The 18,627-nt window shown below is 37.8% G+C and overlaps 1 non-coding gene across 1 annotated transcript; it reads left to right on the forward strand.

Moving 5' to 3' along the window:
• Positions 1-1,978: 1,978 nt before the first annotated feature.
• LOC141722068 (small nucleolar RNA R71) lies at positions 1,979-2,085 on the forward strand. Its single transcript, XR_012575101.1, has one exon. It is a non-coding gene; the product is annotated as a small nucleolar RNA R71 (small nucleolar RNA).
• The last annotated feature ends 16,542 nt before the right edge of the window (positions 2,086-18,627 follow it).

Below are 18,627 nucleotides of genomic sequence, written 5' to 3' on the forward strand. Positions count from 1 at the left end.
CCAATTACCGATTTGAACTCTCTAAGAATTCTCAAAAGCTTTTCCTCATCGGTACCTGAAAGGTCAGATGCAATAATAATAGGCAAAGTAGATGCATCACCTAAAAATGCATACCTCAAATGTTCAGGTAAAGGTTTAAACTCAAGAGTAGGAGCTTCCTCAACAGATGGCTTGAGGCGCTTCGGAGAACTTTTCAACTCCTCCAATCCAAGAAATTCAAAAGGCATATCCATCTTTCGCTTCCAGGGAGAAGCATTCAAATATTGCAAGTGCTCATCACCTTTGTCATCTTCACTATCGGAATTCCCCAACAAGGCTTTCTCTAAGGCATCGGACCTTAGCAATCGATCGAGTTCAGAATTAACCAAAGTATCGACCATTTTCACCTTTAAAAACTCCTCATTTTCTGTAAGGAATTTCATGGCATTGAACACATTAAAAGTTACGTCCTGATCCAACACTCGCATGGTAAGCTCACCCTTCTGCACATCTATCAAGGTTCGGCCTATAGCCAAGAAAGGTCTTCCCAAGATTATGGGAATTTTCTTATCCTCCTCGAAATCAAGAATTACAAAATCAGCGGGGAAAATGAGTTCATCCACCTTGACCAAGACATCCTCCACAATAACTCACATATATGTAATAGAATGATCGGCCAACTGCAAAGTCATGTATGTAGGCTTTGGATCAGGCAAGTCCAACTTTTTGAAGATTGACAAGGGCATCAGATTGATGCTAGCTCCCAAGTCACATAGACACTTATCAAATGACACATTTCCAATGGTGCAAGGAATAGTGAAGCTTCCAGTATCCTTAAGCTTCGGAGGTAATTTCTGCTGCAGTACAACACTGTATTCCTCCGTGAGAGCAATGATCTCTAAGTCAAAACTTCACCTTCCTAGAGAGAATACCTTTCATGAATTTTGCATAACTAGTCATTTATTCAAGAGCTTCAGCGAAAGGTATGTTGATGTGAAGTTTCTTGAACACCTCCAGAAACTTCACAAACTGCTTATCCAGTATCTTCTTCTGCAGCCTCTTAGGAAAAGGAGGTGGAGGATAGATCTGTTTGTCCCCTATATTACCCTCATGAGGAGTATGCTCAATAGTAGTCTTCCTTGGCTCCACTTCAGCTTCCTTTTGCACTTCTTCTTCATCAGCCTCCACTTCAGAATCTGGAGTCTTAGCTTGTTCAGGATTCACAACCTTACCAGACCTCAATGTGATTGCTTTAACATGCTCCTGCACTTCCTTTTTACCTGGCACTTCAGTATCTCTTGGAAGCGTGCCAGATTGACGATTTAGTAATGCATTAGCAATTTGCCCAATCTGATTCTCCAAGGTCTTGATAGATACAGCTTGGCTCTTGCACATGAGCCTCAACTCCTCCAATTCAGATTTTTCATTAGATTGAGGTAACTGCTGAAGTTGAATTTGTTGCTTCAGGGCATATTGCGGTTGCTAAAAACTAGGAGGGTTATACTGCCTTACTGTATATGGCTGATAAGATTGTTGCACCGCATTCTGATTATTGCTCCAGCTGAAGTTAGGATGATTGTGGTTATTTGGATGATAAGTGGTTGGAGCTTGTTGTTGTGATCTCTGAAAGTTGCTCACAAATTGAGCTGATTCGCTAGAAATAGCACACTGCTCAGTTTCATGTTCCCCCGCACAAAGCTCACAAACACTAGTGATCTGATTAACTCCATAATTAGCCAAAGCGTACACTTTCATCGTCAAAGCTTGAAGTTGAGCAGCTATAGCAGTAGCTTGATTCACTTCCAGAATTCCTGGTACCTTTCCTTGCAACATTCTTTGTGTAGGATTCTGGTATTCATTGGCTGCCATTAGCTCAATCAACTCATAAGCTTCATTGTAGCTTTTAGCCCATAAGGCTCCACCAGATGCTGTATTGAGCATAAGTCTAGATTACGCATCTAAACCATTGTAGAAACAGTTGATAATCATCCAATCAGGCATGCCATGGTGTAGGAATTTCCTTAACATCTCCTTATATCGATCCCAAGCCACACACAGAGTTTCTCCAGCTTGCTCAACAAACTGAGTAAGAACATTCCTGATTGCAGCGATCTTCACCATAAGAAAGAATTTAGTGAGAAACTTTTGAGTAAGATCCTCCCATCTGGTGATAGACCCTGGTGGTAGAGAATGTAACCAACACTTCGCTTTATCCCTCAAAGAGAATGGAAATAGTCGCAACTTGATAGCATCTTCAGTCACGTCTTTGAACTTGAAAGTGTCGCAGATCTCGATAAAATCCCTGATGTATATGTTGGAGTCTTCAGTGGGAGAACCCCCAAACTGAACTGAGTTTTGTATCATCTAAATCGTGCTCGACTTGATCTCATAGGTGTTAGCCGCGATAGCTGGCCATATAATGCTTGATTAAATATCATTGATCTTAGTCTTCAAAAAGTCCATCAAAGCCTTAGTATTATCTGCTTGATCTCTCATCTCTAATAAAGGTGGTTCTTCAAAATTCTCTTCTTCTACTACTTTCTCTTCATCCTCAAAATCTCCCCTTCGCTCCTCTACAACTTCTTCCTCGTCTTTATCCAGAATTCTCCTACAAACTCGCGAATGCGTTTGCATAAACGATCGCTAGATTACCTGAAATATGACAAGAAAAAGAGTAGGTAAGTAACAATGTCCGAGTCAATAAACTTTCATGATCACTGATGATAAACACATAAACTAAAAGTTAACACTGCAGTCCCCGGCAGCGGCGCCAAAAACTTGTTAGGGCTAAATACGCGCTAATAATTCACGCAAGTATACGCGTTCACAAGTAATATAGAATTATTTCTAGTTCGTTCCCACAGAGACTGACTTTGGTTAACTATGTAATTTATGCACTTATGCATCGATGATATGGTTATTATCCAATGCTAAGACGATAACAAATTGGGGTTTATTGTAACTACTGAAAGGAATATGTCCTAAGTCCAATCATGTATTAGGATTTAGGAATAACTTTTATGTAATCTGTTTTGATTTCATTGATATTAATAAAGACTTGTTTTGTTTTTATTACGGGCTTTATCTATTTAAGTGTTTAAATAAGATATACCATAGTTTAGAGTAAAGCTTTTTATGGATTATGATGAGATCATAATAGTGAGACCTAAAAAGATGATAACTCTAAACTTAAATAGTTCCTGGTCATAGAATTACTAACTGGTAATTAATAATCCGCAAAGATCGGTACATACTATGCTTGCTTCATTATGAAGGATGTCTGTTCTCATAGACATTTGTGTGGTGACACTATAGCTAGTATGTAGGTGCTTATTATGGAATAAGTTCACTGAACATGACTCGCCCAGCTGAACAACTGATGGAGTTCACTCACGTGTCAGCAGTTGTTCGCTTAGTGATAGTTGTACAAGTATCCTTAGACTTGAGGTCATCATAGTCATCTTGTGTACACTGAACTATGCTTTGGTTTAGTTCTTAGTCTCCAGGGACAATTATTAGGGCTCTTCTGGGTATAGGAATTTGTACACGAAGATAGTGTATGATCAATAAAGGATCTACCCCTTCCATTGAAGGAAGCGAATGTTCAAGGCTGATCCACTTATGCTAGTTCAGGAATCTCTGGCCAGAGTGAATGAAATTAGAAATGAGTTTCTAATTTGCATAGAACTATGCATAGTAAATGGTAAGCAAGTGATTGAATTAGATAGGCTTGACACGAGATCCAAGCCTTGTATTTAATCGGGACATTATAGGGTAGAAGGAGTTTATTGTACGGTAACTATTCACTGATAGGTTCTTGGTATTCTAAGCCGTGAATTCATATTATCCGGATAGTCGCGATATGTTGAGAAGCATAACTCACGATGTAGAATAAATGTGATTAATTAATCATATTTAATAAATTAGAGAATTTATATAAATAATGATAATATAGTTTTATTATTATTTATTTCTACTACCGGCTTAATATTGAACCTACAGGGTCACACCATAAAAAGAGAATGATTTAATGGTGGAAGAATTAATTAATAATGGCTAATAATTATTTATTTGTAAAATAAATAATTAATTGGCAAATTTAATAATTGATTAAATGAGATTTAATTGATTATAAATTAATTAAGAAAAGTTCTTAATATTATTAATTAAGGATTTAATTTTTGGAAATTAAATCAAGAGAGAGAATTAATTCTAAAGTGTTTAGAAAAAGGATTAATAATTAAAAGGTGTTTTAATTATTAATGAGAATAATAAATGGGATAATAATAATATTATTTATGGGAAAATTTTAGCTGAAAATTTTGCCTATAAATACACTATTATAGACCCTATTTTTATTCGAACCCCATAAACCCAAAAGTTTCAGAAAACCAAATTCTCTCCACCTCCTCCTCCTCCTAAAAGTCGTTTTCTTGGTGGATACCGGTGGAGTGCTTCACACTTGAGGAGCAACTACTAAGGATCTCTGATCGTTGTCTCCGAATTATTTTAAAAGGTTAGATTCGATCCCTCGAATTTTTATTCACGATTTATATGCTTTTATTTGGATTTTGTATGTGTAAAAGTGTTTTGCCATGCCCCCGCTACGTTAAAAATCCAACAATGGCATCAGAGCATAGGTTGTATGCATATAGATCTGTGGTAAAAATTTCAGAAATTTATGTGCTTGTATGTATTAATTATGATTTTTACAAGTTATATTATGGATTAATTTTATCTGATGAGACATCGTTTCTCAGAATAATTTTGAATGTTGATCTGGGTTCTACAAGTGTTGTAGATCGTCTGGGTATTTTTTTCATAATTTTAGGATGTATAGATTTTTTATTATGAATTTTTGAAGTTGTTGAAATTAAATTCGTATTAAATAATCATATATATATATATATAATTATTTGTATGTATATATCTATCATATGCATCTGTTGTGATATACTGCTGCTGCACGGAGACAAACAAGAAAAGAGACTGTCAAACAAGCGGCACAAAATCCGAGGAAAAGGCGGCGACTGATAACAGAACGAAGAACCGCGCGTCGACCACGCGCGCGTGGGGCTCACGCGCTGGCGTGCCACGCGCGGCACGTGGAAGACACGCGCTGGTGACGTCATGCTGACGTCAGCATAGGGGTTAGGGGCGCGTGAGGTGCGTGGGCGCGCGTGGGGGAGATCTGACACGCGCCTGACAGCGCGTGTGCGCGTGGCGGCGCGTGGGGCACCTTCTTGGGGCGCGTGAGAGCGCGTGGAAGCTCAGAATTGGGCGATTTTGGTGCCGTTGGATTCGTCTTTTCGAGACGCTTCTAATGGTATATTATATGATATTTTAGGAAATTGTTTCGAACTGTTTATAGCTAACAGAAGTGTTTTTAAGCTGTTTTTAACTGTTTAAATTGCTTTTAAATACTTCATGTGATACATAGAGATGTATATTGCTTAGACGAATGTGCTAGATGATGTAACATGCCTACCTTGATGTTTATTCATGTTTATATATGTGATATATGCTTAGTTTATCATGCGATGATAGATTTAGGTGAACTTGAATGAACATAAGGCGTTTGTTAGACAACCTAGTATAGTGAAATTGTTTCATAACCTTAATAATAATATTATGAATACAATCATGAGATTCTTGTGTTTATGAAACACATAATTGAATATGAATTTTTGATATGAGAGAAAGGATGATTCTGTCAACAACAGATTTCTATCTGTAAGAAAGGGTTATTAAGTGACGCCTCTTGACAATGCTCCACCCGATCTGGGAATCGTTTGATTATTGATTATTGATTTGAAATATTTAATTTAAAAGGAAGAATTTCTTTATAATATGATTATGATTGTAACATAATATAATCCCTCTAAAATTAAATAATATCAAGTAGTAATTGGCCAATGATACAACGGGCTTGTGTCGGTCATAGCCTTCCAACATGATAGAAAAGTAGTTCTTTTTTTTGAATCATTGTCGGTTCGTGCTACAGCCGAGGGCTTTGATTTCGAAATAAGAAATACTTGTCTATTACATAGAGATGTGTACATTGAATAAGAATCTAAAGGTCGGTACGTGCTACAGCCGTGGGCCTTTGGGGACTGATTCAACTGTACGGAATGTTGGGTTTGACTTGACTTAGAATATTGAGTTTGTCGTGCTACAACCGAGACTCAATTATTCAAGAGGCTAGAGTTTGATTAGGGAATAACATGAGATGTAATTGACAAGAGTTGTCTGCCTATTGAATATTACATGGCGGTTCGTGCTACAGCCGGGGTCGTGTAATGGAATGTAGGATCCCTATTCCCACTAGCATTATGAATGCTTAATTTTTCACGTAGGGGGTTGAATAAATTAGGAAAACTAGTGGGAGCCACTTATGAATAAAGACCCGATTCATATAGTGTTTTGAAATGAAATCGAATATTTGCTAAGTGTTGTTATGTGTTTATCATTTATAGGTTTACAATATACATTATGTCTTCTGCACTATCACTTAGGAGCATACTGGATGCTCACAAATTGACTGGTCCTAATTATGCTGACTAGCTTCAAAACTTGAGAATTGTTCTCAGGATTGAGAAGCTGGAATACGTGATTGACTCACCTAAGCCTACTGAACCTGCTAGTGATGCACATAATGATGAATATGTTGTGTATCGTAAGTGGATAGATGATGCAAATGTTGCTCAATGCATCATGCTAGCTTCCATGAACATTGAGCTACAGAAGCAACATGAGCATATGGATGCTCACACTATCCTCATGCATCTACAAGAGTTGTATGATGTGGCGGGGAGGACAGCTCAATATGAGATATCGAAGGAGCTGTTCGGTTGTAGGATGTCTGAGGGATCATCTGTGAATGACCATGTACTTAAGATGATCAATTTGATTGAACATCTTGGACAACTTGGTTTTGCCATGGATGGGGAGCTAAGCCAAGACTTGGTCTTGCAATCGCTTCCGAGTTCGTTCTCACAGTTTGTTGTAAACTTTCACATGAATAAGTTGGATGTCAGCCTGCCTGAACTCCACAACATGTTGAAGACTGCGGAATCGAATTTTCCCCCTAAGAAGAGTTCTGTTCTTCTAATTGGTGAAGGCTCCAATCCTAAGAAAAGGAAGAGGAACTCTTCCAAGAAGAAGAAAGTAGGTGAGAAAACGCCGGTTCCACCAAAAGCTGAAGACCCCAAGAGCAAAGTTGTTTGCTTTCACTGTAACAAGGTGGGGCACTGGAAGAGGAACTGCAAGGTTTACCTTGCAGAATTGAAGAAGAAGAAGGGTAGTGAGACTACCGCTTCTGATTCAGGTATGTTCATGAAAGAAGTGAATATGTCATTTCTACTTGGGTATTAGATACCGCCTGTGGTTCTCATATCTGCAATTTGTTGCAGGGACCAAGGAGAAGTAGGACTCTTGAGGAAGAGGAGGTGATTCTACTGATGGGAAATGGAGCAAGAGTTGCTGCTGAAGATGTAGAATCATTTCATTTACATATGCCTACGGGCAAGACTATTGTTTGAAATAATTGTTATTTTGTTCCCTCGATTGTGAGGAATATTATTCCCATGTTAGACTTGGATGGATTTTCATTTATTATTGAGAATAATGAATGTTCTATTCTTAGAGATAATATTCTTTATGGACGTGGTGCTTTAAATAATGGTCTGTATGTATGTGACATAATTTATTTCAGATTGAACAAACTAGTAAAAGAAAAGGGATGATGAAAATCTCACTTTATAGTGGCATTGCAGTCTCCATTTAGTAGACATGGAGAGAGTGCTGCAAATTTGCTAGGAATGGTACACACAGATGTATGTGCACCAATGTCTAAGCAAGCCATAGGTGGATTTTTATACTTCATTACTTTTATAGATGATAGATTGTTATTCCTAGTGGACTAACAATGACATTTACAGAAGGGGGGTTGAATGTAAATCTCAAAACTTTTTCAAGTTTTGAGTAGTTTTAAAGGCTGTGAGTTTAAGATAAACAAGTGTGTGAATTGCTTTAAGCTAATACAGACAGATATATATTCAAGCACAAAAGTACAGAACACAACAGACCTTAAAAACTTTTCTGGTGGATTTGTTGTTCCACCAGAGATGGTATTTTAGAAAATCTGTGATTCAAGAAGTTGATCACAGCTGCATCCTAGTACAAACTAGATGAATTTTCTCTCAAGATTTTTCTAAACAGCTCTGGAAAAATTCTCTTCTAATTACTAGCTTCTGCTTGGTTTATATAACACCAAGTTTTTACAAGTGAAGACAAAGATAAAAAGTACAATAATAAAATAAGTTCTCCACTTGTTTCTTCTCCATTTTTACTCCAGTGCATTGTTGACTATTGTCTCTTTATACTAGAGTAGAACGGCTGCTTTTTCTGATGTTCCTGAAATAGGCTACCACATCTCAGTTGTCTCTGTCAACCCATGTGCCTCTGTTTGTAGGTACAACTACCACTTGTCAACTGCTATTTAACAGAACATCCGTTGAAGCCTTCATCCGTTGATGGCTTTATCCGTTGATGTGTTAGCAGTTGAAGCTCTATCCGTTGATGCACTCATCCGTTGATGCACTCATCCGTTGAAGCTTTAGAGACATCCGTTGAAGCTTTGTTTCTCATCCATTGAAGGTCTTTAAGTTATCCGTTGACACCATTTCATTTATACAAAATTACAAGGCATGAAATATTTACAATTGGCCTTCCTATCTGCATATCCTCTAGTAGTCAACATGACTTATAATTTCCCTCAACATTTAAGAATTATATCTCAAATTCAGAGACTGAAATGTGCTACAACACTAGACTTATTTCTAAGTAAAGCTACACCATCAACGGATAGCCAAAGTGGTCTTATCCGTTGAGGCTACAAACACTAGATTTCTACTTAAGTGTTTTGTTAAGCATATCATCAAACTAATGCACATATATTCCTAACAATCTCCCCCTATTTATGTCTATAAGAATTGTAGACATAAATTCAAGGTTAACTTGATGATAACAAAACACTTAACAAATATATGAACTGAGACTAAGTAGAAATTTAATAGTGCTGCAAAAGTGTATGTACTAGAAGGTAATTGAAGATTTACAGTGTTTCCAAGGGTGCTCCTCTAGCCTGAGCAAATCATCTTTTTCTTCTTTGATCCCTGGTTTTCTTTCCTAGCCCTTTGTCATTTTCCTCAATTTGGAGTTGGAGTTGTCTGAAGAATTCAGCTTCATCTTCATTAATGATATCCAACTTAGATTGCATTTCTTTGAGAGTTTCATTGCTGGCAATCTTGAGTTGGTCTTCAAGTCTGAAAAATCTTCTGACTCCTTTATCATCTCTGAATTCCATCAACCAATGAGGTGATTTGTGAATTGTAGTTCCCCTTTCTTGAATGAGTAAGGTTCTGGGCAAAGTATTGGGCTCCCTCCAAGTTTTCCTTATGTTGGCAATCTTGTTGAGAATTTCAGTCTTGGCAGTCCTAGTAAAGCCAGAATCCTTTTGTATGGCTGAAAAGACTCTGATCAAGGTAGAGTAGCCTTCATTCAGAATTCTGTAGAGAGGCCATGTTCTTTCCCCAGCTCCTTTGTATTTGAACACCAATCTCTCTGGTAGCTGTCTGTAGGCAGCAATACCCCTTACATCCTCCAGCTTATCCAGATAGAGTTCAATGTCTGAAATTTCTTTTATGTCACAGATGTGAACATAATCATCTTTAGAAATGGGTGGCTTAGGGTTAGGTTTATGTTTTTGAGTGAATTTCTTAGAGTTTAGGGGAGGTGTAGATTTGGATTTTCTTTTCTGTTTCTTTGGTAGTGGAAGAGTGGTTAAAAAAATGGGCAAATTGATGGTGTCCCAATCAATAGGTTCCTCTTTTGGGATGATTGGTTCACCATGGATGTTTATAGTGGGATCAGCAACAAAGGGTTCAGGTATGGAAGGTAGAGATTTAGTTTCTTCAGTGTTGCCTTCACTCCTTCTATGTGCCTTGGCCTTTCTTCTGTTTCCCTTCTGCCATTCCTCTTTTTCCTCCATGCTTTCACCAAATATACTCCCAAAAACCTCATCTAAGTTTGCAATCTTGTCTTCACCCCTGACTTCAATTCCTTTCTCATTTTCAACTAGACTTGACTTTAGCTTTTGTTCAAGCTTTGCTTGTGCTCTTTTGTCAGCCTTGAGTTTTTCAGCTTCTTTCTTTAATCTTTTGGTTTCTTCCCTCTTGGCTATTGAGAATTTGGGATGTCCTTGCATCACACATATGCTCTTTCCCTCTCTAAAGATGATAGCCATGTTTCTCCTTACTGCCTCATCCATGGTCTCCTTGTGTTTTATGATGCTTGTACCCAAAACTTTGTCTTCATCAGGCTTTGGAAGAGGAAAGTCCACCTCTTTCATCTGAGCAAAGTTTAGAGGGTTCTTTGTGGAGTCCTTGCTGGATCTGGTGTTGGGCTTGAGAACCATAGGTTTCAGATTCTTGAAAGAAGTCTCTCCAACCTTATTTCTCCTTTCTGGCTTGTGCTCCATATTGATTGGTTCAACCTTTGTGCTATGTTTCACAGATTTTGAATTATCTTGTGTTCAGCCAAACAGCTGTTGCATCCTTTCATCAATTCTCCTCCTTTGCTCTTTCACCTGAATTTCAGCTGCTGCTAGCTGGACTAAATCAATTCCATCAGGCTTTCCTTTGATTTGAATGATTGGAGAAGTAGTGATGGCAGGAACTAGCACTTTAGATATTTGGATTTTTGTAGATGGCTCTCCTTCCCCTTCCCTTTTACTCTCCCCCTTTTTGTTAGCATCAAGGAGAGGGGTCAAGCCCTGTGCTTTTGCCAGCTGCATAAGAAGATTTGTTTGAGATTGTTGATTGTGAAGAATGGTGGCCACAGAATCTTCAATAACTTGAACTCTGTCTTCCAATTTGGCCAGCCTCTTTTCAGTATGTGTTTCCTCTTTCAATCTCAACAAAATGTTTTGCATTGTACCAAAGGGCATGACTGAATCCAATTTTTCAGAATTGTATGATTTCAAGTCAGCAATATCCTTTCTGAGTTCATCCACACTCAGATTCTGTTTTACTTGCTGCAACTTCATGAGATGCAGTGAGGCCAAGTGAGCTGTAAGGATAGCCTTTGTACCAGCATGAGAAGTTTTCTGAATGGCCTGTTTGATAGTACTGATTTGTTTGACTAAGGAGACATTGAATTGCCCTGTTGTAGACTCCTTTGTGAAGGCCCATTCAGGTAGATTTGGAATAGAACCAGGGCTTTCATCTCCCCCTAAGTTCATGCTTCCATCAGAAGAAACAAAGTCATTATCATCAGAATTTACTCCAAATTCTTCAAATGACTCACCAGCTGTTGAAGGCATCTTGTTAATAGCAGTTTTGTCCCTTTGAAGAGATGCTGTTGTATGTACTAGATGTAGTGTTTTTTCTGCCTCCACATTGCCCTGTGCAGCCAATACTTGATAGGCTGAAACAGGATGAGTAAAAGTGTCAGCATCCAAGGAAATGTTATCAATTACAGCTTTGTAATGTTGCTGAAATTGTCTTTCCTTTTCAGCATCATCCACAATCATTGACTCACTAGCAATGGCTGGATCCATCCTTATATCTTCTGTACCTGCCTTTCTCTCAATTTCTCTATGTTCTTGCATCAGGGGCTCCCCCTGGCTCACACAACTCACTCCCTCACCTTCACCTACTAAGGTGGTACTCCTCTCACTTACTTTTGCCATGCTGGAAAAAATAGCATGCATATTTGAGCTCTCAATCTCTCCTTTTGCCTGGGAGCAACCCAGCCTCTCACTCAAATTGTCACTCCCTTCCCTCAGTCCTAGCAGTGATTGTACAGTAATCAAGTCTTCTACACTTGGAATAGTTTCAGTTGTTTGTGTAGAGACTATCAACGGATGAGGAATAGCCGTTGAAGGTGAAACTGATGGTATCAACGGATAACTGCTGTTAAGCTTATCCGTTGAAGAACAACCACTTGTCAACGGATGAGTGATATCCGTTGAAGAAGGAAAAGAAGTAGAAATTGAAAGTGATATAACTGTTGAATCTGTGTAGATTGATATGAGTTTTGGTGACACGGATCCTTCAATTACATCTGAAAGAATTTGCGGGTGATCCAACAAATCATCTAAAAGATGATGATCACCTGTATTTGAGTGGGGCTCCTCCCTGAGTTGTAAAGAGGGAGAATCAGGAATTGATGGGAATAACATATCCACATCTAGAGATGGTGATGAAGTGTGTGGTGATTGATGTGTGTTAATTGTGAGAGAATGGGGCTGTGACTCCACATTTGTTGGAGCCACATCAAACTGAGTTTGAGAAGGCATAGATACAGATGGATGTATCTGTGCAGTGTGTGCACTCTGTGTAGAAGATTGGGTTCTAGCTCTCTTTCTTCTAACAAAGGCTTTTGTTGGTGAGTGTTTGGCTTTAGTGTTCCTCCCTCGTTTGTGTGTTCCTGGTTGGGAACTATTTTCAATAGTCACATCCTTTTGGGAGGATGCAGCTAGGGATATGCTAGTAACCTTTTCAACGACCACAGCGTTTTGAGAAACTGTGGCTTGGCTAGCTTGGGAAGCACTTTTCTCTCCTTCCTTATCCTGGGGGTTTCTTTGATGTTCACCCCTCCCCTCACCACTCACACCCTGTTCACTCCCCTCAGGGTTAATGGTAGGTGTTACAACTGTTGTCTTTTGAGAAACAACAGAGGTGGTTTTCTTTGTCTTTGATTTTGAAAGTTTAGTTTTGGTGACCTTGGTAGGAATCTGTTGGGGCATTGTCACAGATTCCATGGCCACACTAGAAGATAAAGAAATAGAAGGGTTGGAGGAAGTAGGAGTTGTAGAAGCAATTACCTCACCTACCTGAGGTGCATTCATGATTGGTAAATATACCAATGGCACACTGCTGTTGAGATCCATTCTCAATAAATCTGCAAGAACTCTTTTCTCTTGTGCCCAGCACTTGAGTTTATTATTCTCATTTGTAATGACCAAACCTTCAGCAACATGGTTAGCCAATAACATAAAGAATCTAGCATAATAGATGTTAATAGGTCTATTAGCTTTGTTACCTAATCTAGTACCCAATTCTAGCATAACATAGTTGCTAAAATTAAAATACCTATCAGAAACAAGCATATAGAGCATATTAACAAGAGATGAAGTTATGGCATCAAAATTGCTAATTTTCCCAGAGAAAACCTTGATAAAGGCATCCCCAAGAAAACTCCATTCTTTTTTAAGGCCTTTTCTTTTAATACTCCCTAAACTAGCAGAGTTAAGAGAATAACCTATTGAATCTAACATGCTGGATACATCATTATCAGTGTGTGGTGTCATGGCATTGTTCTCAGGTAATTTAAAACATGCTAGTAAGTCATCACAGTTAACACAGTGATTTTTACCTTTGAGAGTGAAGGAGATAGTCATATCTATGGAGTTGAACTCAGCAGTTGTCCAAATCTCCTCAACTACTTCATAGTAAATCATTGGGGCTTCTAGCATTGCATAGCTAAGTTTACAGTTTTTGATGAAGTTCATCATTTTGTGATAGTCTGAATGGGCTTCATTCTTTTCTACCAAAGCTATGAAATTGTTCTTCTCATAGATGAACCCAGATTGAGACATAATTTTCACGACTGGTGCCATTGTTGTGAGTAGAAATTGCAGAGAATAACTTGAAGGTTTTGCAGAGAGAAAATGGTAAAAAGCTTTGAAATTTCAAGAAAGCGTAAAGTAAAAATGAAAAATCAGAAGAGCTTATATACTTTCCCAAAAAAAATAAGTGATTAAACAATAAATATGTGAAAGTGAATTTCAGCCGTTTAAGAATAAACTGTAAGTATTCTGAAAACTACCTTTAAAACAAATACATACAGCTGTATGTATGAGTATTAACGGTTAAGATAATAGAATCAACGGCTGTGAAACACTTGAATCGACTGATGTGATATTTCAACGGATAAGGTAAACTGTCATCCGTTGAAGAGCACTTCAGTTTTATCCATTGACGGATAAAAAAAAATTCCAGAAATGTATATGACTTTCAACGGATAATGAACATCCGTTGATAGAATAATTTTGACTTTCAACGGATAGGGAATATCCGTTGATGGAATAATCTATGTTAAAAAAAAATCAAATTTGTTCTTGCAGCTAATACATTTCAGGCTTCAAATCAAATTGCAATAAGGACAAGAATTTTAAGAGTAATTAAGCATACCTAGCTCACTTACCAATCTTGTGAATGTTGATTCATCAAGTGGCTTGGTAAATATGTCTGTAATTTGTTGTTCACTTGGAACAAAATGTAGTTCCACTGTACCATTCATGACATGCTCCCTAATGAAGTGGTACTTGATATCAATGTGCTTGGTCCTTGAGTGCTGCACATGATTCTCTGTTATGGCTATGGCGCTTGTGTTGTCACAAAAAATAGGAATTCTATCAACATGTAGTCCATAATCAAGGAGTTGATTCCTCATCCATAACACTTGAGAGCAGCAACTTCCAGCAGCAATGTATTCAGCCTCAGCTGTAGAAGTAGAGACTGAATTTTGCTTTTTGCTAAACCATGATACAAGCTTGTTTCCCAGGAATTGGCAGGAGCCAGTTGTACTTTTCCTGTCTATTTTGCAACCTGCATAGTCTGCATCTGAGTAGCCAATTAGATCAAAACCAGACTCTCTAGGGTACCAAATTCCTAGATTTGGAGTCCCCTTGAGATATCTGAAAATTCTTTTAACAGCTACTAAGTGAGATTCTTTAGGGTCAGCTTGAAATCTAGCACAGAGACATGTAGAAAACATTATATCTGGTCTACTGGCTGTTAAGTATAAAACTGAACCAACCATGCCTCTATAACTTGTAATGTCTACAGACCTTTCAGTCTTATTTAATTCAAGTTTGGTGGCAATGGCCATGGGAGTTTTTGCAGATGAACATTCTATTAAGTCAAACTTCTTTAAAAGATCATAAATATATTTAGTTTGACTAATGAAAATTCCATCACTAACTTGTTTAACTTGTAAACCAAGAAAATAGGTTAGTTCTCCCATCAGGCTCATTTCATAATTACTTTGCATTAGCTTAGCAAACTTTTTACAAAGCTTATCATCTGTAGATCCAAATATTATGTCATCTACATAAATTTGAACAAGTATACTAGAGCCATTAACATTCCTAAAGAAGAGAGTTTTATCAACAGTACCTCTAGTGAAGTGATTCTCCAAAAGGAATTTTGATAAGGTTTCATACCAGGCTCTAGGTGCTTGCTTCAGTCCATAGAGTGCTTTCAACAGATAATACACATAGTCTGGAAAATTTGGATCTTCAAACCCTGGAGGTTGACTTACATAAACTTCTTCCTCCAATTTCCCATTTAGAAATGCACTCTTGACATCCATTTGATAGACTTTGAAATTGGCATGGGCTGCATATGCTAGAAAAATTCTGATGGCTTCAAGTCTTGCAACAGGAGCATATGTTTCATCAAAATCTATTCCCTCTTGTTGAGAATAGCCTTTAGCAACCAATCTGGCTTTATTCCTTATGACAATGCCATTTTCATCCATCTTGTTTCTGAATACCCATTTTGTGTCAATAGGACTCTTGTTCTTTGGTTTGGGTACCAGTTTCCAAACTTTGTTTCTCTCAAATTGGTTCAGCTCTTCCTGCATAGCTAATATCCAATCTGAATCCAATAAAGCTTCTTCCACTTTCTTAGGTTCCTCCTGAGATAGAAAACTACTATACAGACATTCATCTTGAGTAGCTTTTCTTGTTTGCACTTTAGATGATGCATCACCAATGATCAGTTCAAAGGGATGATTCTTGGTCCATTTCCTTTGAGGTGGAAGATATACTCTAGATGAGGTGGCCTCAGTATTGTCATGATGTGAGACAGAGTGTTGATTAGATGAAACTCCCCCTGAGTTGTTGGTCCTTTGCAGGGAACTTGGAGTTTTATCAACTGATGATGTAAATCGATTATCCGTTGATGAACTATGATCAACGGATGCTTCATTTTGTACTTCAACGGATGATGCACTATGTCTTTCAACGGATACTGCATTGCCTCTATCAATGGATGCAGAATTTTGTGCATTATCCAAGGGCATGTTTTGAATCCCTTTTGAAGTGTCATCTCCATCAGTCTCTTCTTCACTATCATCACAATATATCTCAATGTTGTCAAATTTGAGTCTCTCATGGTGTCCCTCATCTGTTAGTCCATCAATCTTTTTATCATCAAACACAACATGCACAGATTCCATAACAATGTTGGTTCTTAGATTGTAGACCCTATAAGATTTTCCAGCTGAGTAACCAACAAATATCCCTTCATCAGCCTTTGCATCAAACTTCCCTTTATGGTCAGATTGATTTCTCAGTATAAAGCATTTACATCCAAAGACATGAAGAAAGTTTAGAGTTGGTTTTCTCCTCTTGAACAATTGATAAGGAGTCATGCCTTTAGCTTGATTGATCAAAGAAATATTCTGAGTGTAGCAAGCACAATTAACAGCTTCAGCCCAGAAATATGTTGGTAACTTTGATTCTTCAAGCATTGTTCTTGCAGCCTCAATTAAAGATCTGTTCTTTCTTTCAACTACCCCATTTTGCTGAGGTGTTCTTGGAGCTGAGAACTCATGCATGATTCCATTTTCTTCACAGAACAGCCTCATTGTCAAATTCTTGAACTCAGTTCCATTGTCACTCCTGATATTCCTAACCTTCAAGTCAGGATGATTATTGACTTGCCTGATGTGATTGATAATGATTTCACTTGCTTCATCCTTTGATCCAAGAAAATAGACCCATGAAAACTTTGAGAAATCATCTACAATCACTAAGCAATATCTTTTTCTTGCAATTGACAATACATTGACTGGTCCAAACAAATCCATATGTAGCAGCTGTAATGGTTCATCAATTGTTGTTTCAAGCTTCTTTTTGAATGATGCTTTCCTTTGTTTGCCTTTCTGACAAGCATCACACAAACCATCCCTTGAGAATTCAACAAGAGGAATTCCTCTAACTAAGTCCTTTTTGACTAGATCATTCATTGTCTTGAAATTCAAATGGGACAGCTTCTTGTGCCATAGCCAACTTTCAACTGGACTTGCTTTGCTGAAGAGACAAGTAATAGATTCTGCATCAGTAGAGTTGAAGTCAGCTAAGTACACATTTCCTTTTCTAACTCCAGTTAGAACCACTTTGTTGTCTTTCTTACTGGTGACAACACAGGCTTCAGAATTGAAGGAAATTGTATTCCCTCTATCACATAGTTGACTGATGCTCAGTAAGTTGTGCTTGAGACCATCAACTAATGCAACTTCATCAATGATGACATTCCTTGTTGAAATCAAGCCATATCCCATAGTAAACCCTTTGCTGTCATCTCCAAAGGTTATGCTAGGGCCAGCTTTCTCCTTAAATTCTGTGAGCAGGGAGAAATCTCCTGTCATGTGTCTTGAACAGCCACTGTCCAAGTACCATAGATTTCTTCTGTTTCCCTGCACACCATAAAATCAATCAAGTTGATTTTGGTACCCAAGTTTCCTTGGGTCCATTCATGTTAGCCTTTCTCCTAGACTTCATTCCTCCTGCATCTTTAGACTTAGGTAACTTTGAGTCAACCTTGATCTTAGATGTAGTTGGTTGAGGAGTAGGGTTAGTCACAAAATCATTTAGCACATTTGGAATTTGATAAGGCATGGATTGTGCAAACATGTTATTCCATATTGGCATATTGTATGGCATTTGAGGCATACTAAATGCAGCAAGATAAGGATTGTTAAAATATGGCATGTTTGCAAAATGTGCATAAGAATTCTGTTGAGACATAACAGGCATAGCATGCAGAGGTGATGCAGACATATTAGGCATGGAAGAGGGTACAGGTATGGGAGTTTTCTTAATAGATTTGCAATTAGCAGATAGATGATTAACACTATTACAATGCACACAGCTTTTTCTAGGAGCATACTTATCAGGTGTGTAATTGTTATGTTTGTTAACCCCTACCTTCCCATTTCTATTAGATTTCCTTTTAGTTTCCTTTTTATCCTCAACCACTTTGAGCCTATTCTTTAACTGTTCTAAGGTCATGTGTCCTATATTCACCTTACTGAAATCTTTGGATGTGCTTGCTTCTTCTTTGACAAAGTTCTTGAAAGTTGAACCAAACTTTTTGTTGAGTTTCTTTAGTTTTTCACTGTTAGAAACATCTGCCTGTTTTAATTGAGGAACCTTCAACGGATGCTCCTTTTCTTCCTTCAACAGATAATTTTCATCATCCGTTGATTCCACATCCGTTGACAGCCCATCAATTAATTCCATTTTCTTTTTGTTTTTATCCCAGGCAGTCTCACAAAATGATTCAATTCCTTGAACCTTGACAATTTGAGCACTAACATCCCTAGATGTCTTCCAGGCTTTAATCACCTCTTGCTCTCTCTCTAATTGATTAGAAAGTATTTCTACTTTCTTAACAGATTCAGCTAGTTCATTTTCAACAGATATACAATGTAGCTTAGTTTTCTCTAGGTCAATCAACTTATCTTCTAACACATCATTTCTATTACTTAAAAACAGATTGTTCTCTTTAA

This window comes from Apium graveolens, chromosome 4 (assembly GCF_009905375.1).
Source record: "Apium graveolens cultivar Ventura chromosome 4, ASM990537v1, whole genome shotgun sequence".
In the NCBI taxonomy this organism is placed as follows: Eukaryota; Viridiplantae; Streptophyta; class Magnoliopsida; order Apiales; family Apiaceae; genus Apium; species Apium graveolens.